The sequence below is a fragment of the Chionomys nivalis genome, chromosome 23, assembly GCF_950005125.1.
Source record: "Chionomys nivalis chromosome 23, mChiNiv1.1, whole genome shotgun sequence".
Taxonomy (NCBI): Eukaryota; Metazoa; Chordata; class Mammalia; order Rodentia; family Cricetidae; genus Chionomys; species Chionomys nivalis.
In genome coordinates, this window is record NC_080108.1 from 49,257,682 (window position 1) to 49,259,980 (window position 2,299).

The window sequence follows — 2,299 nt, forward strand, 5'->3', positions numbered from 1 at the left end:
TTTTTTTTTCTGTCGTGTAGTACTCCAATGTGTAAATGTACCACATTTTCATTATCCACTCTTTGGTCGAGGGGCATTTAGGTTGTTTCCAAGTTCTGGCTATGAAAAACAAAGCTGCTATAAACATAGTTGAGCACATGTCCTTGTTGCATGATTGAGCATCCTTTGGATATAGGATATATACCCCAAAGTGGTATTACTGGGACTTGAGGAAGGTTGTTTCCTAGTTTTCTGAGAAATTACCACATTGACATCCAAAGGGGCTGTACCAGCTTGCATTCCCACCAGCAATGCAGGAGTGTTCCCTTTTCCTCCGCAACCTCTCCAGCATAAGTTGTCATCAGTTTTTTTGATCTTGGCCATTCTTACAGGTGTTAGATAGATTCTCAGAGTTGTTTTGATTTGCATTTCTCTGATGACTAAGGATGTTGAGCATTTCCTTAAGTATCTTTCAGCCAATTTAGATTCCTCTGTTGAGAGTTCTCTGTTTATGTCTGTACTCCATTTTTTATTGAATTATGTTTTCTTTTGGTGACCAATTTCTTTAGTTCTTTGTATATTTTGGAGATCAAATCTCTGTCTGATGTGGGGTTGGTGAAGATCTTTTCCCATTCTGTGGGCTGTCGTTTTTTCTTGTTGACCGTGTCATTTGCTTTACAGAAGCTTTTCAGTTTCAGGAGGTCCCATTTATTAATTGTTTCTCTCAGTGTCAGTGCTGCTTAAGTTATATTTAGGAAGTGATTCCCTGTGCCAATGCATTCAAGTGTACTTCCCACTTTCTATTCTATAAGGTTCAGTGTGTCTGGCTTTATGTTGAGGTCTTTGATCCATTTAACTTGAGTTTTGTGCATGGTGATAGATATGGGTCTATTTGCATTCTACATGTTGATATCCATTATGTCAGCACCATTTGTTAAATATATTTTCTTTTTCCATTTTATATTTTTTGCTTTTTCCTCAAAAATCAGGTGCTTGAAGGTGGGTGTATTAATATCCATGTATTCAATTCAGTTCCTTTGGCCCTCCTGTCTGTTCTTAGGCTAACACCAGGCTGTTTTCTGTACTGTAGCTCTGTAGTAGAGTTTGAAGTCAGGGATTGTGATGCTTCCAGAAGTTCTTTTATTGTACAGGATTGTTTTGGCTATCCTTGGTTTTTTGCTTTTCCATATGATGTTGATTATGATTATTTTGAGGTTTGTAAAGAATTTTTCTTGGATTTTGATGGGCACTGCATTAAATTTGTAGATTGCTTTTGGTAAGATTGCCATTTTAGTATGTTAATTCTGCCTACCAATGAGCATGGGAGATCTTTCAACTTTCTGGTGTCTTCTTAAAATTCTTTCTTTTTTTTCTTTATTTTTTATTTCTTTATAAATAATACCATTCAAAATTTCCACTTCCTCCCCTCCTCCCATTTCCCTCCTGCTCCCCCACTCATTCCTTCCCCCTCCAGTCCTAAGAGAGGGCAGGGTACCCTGCCTATAGGAAGTCCAAGGCCCTCTGTTTTCCCTCCAGGCTTAGGAAGGTATGCATCCAAATAGACTAAGATCTCAAAAAGCCAGTACATTCAGTAGAGACAAATCCCAGTGCCATTATCATTGGCTTCTCAATCTGCCCCAATTGTCATCCACATTCAGAGCATCCAGTTTGATCCCATGCTTGTTCAGTCCCAGTCCAGCTGGCTTTGGTGAGCTCCCATTAGATCAGGAACACTGTCTTAGTGAGTGGACCAACACCTCGCAGTCCTGACTTCCTTGTTTATATTTTCCCTCTTTCTGCTCTTCAACTGGACCTTGGGAGCTCAGTCTAGTGCTCCAATGTGGGTCTCTGTCTCCATCTCCATCTGTCTCTGGATGAAGGTTCTATGGTGATATTCAAGATAATCATCAGTCTGACTACAAGACAAGGCCATTTCAGGCATCCTCTCATCCACTGCAGGGTCCTAGCTGGGGACATCCCCATGGACACCTGGGAACCCCTCTAGAGCTAAGCCTCTTGCCAACTCCAAAATGGCTCCCTTAATTAAGATATATTTTCCCCTGCTCCCATATCAGTCCGTACTCCATCTCAGCCATCCCACTCCTCCAAGCTCTCCCCAACCCTCCCCTTCTCCTTCTCTCTCCCCATCTCCCCTTCCCCCCACCCCACTCCCACCCCCATGCTCCCAAACTGGAGATCTTGTCTGCTTCCAATTTCCAGGAGGATGTATTTATGTTTTTCTTTGGGTTAACCTCATTACTTAGCTTCTCTAGGATCACGAACTATAGGCTCAGTGTCCTTTGTTTATGGCTAGAATTCA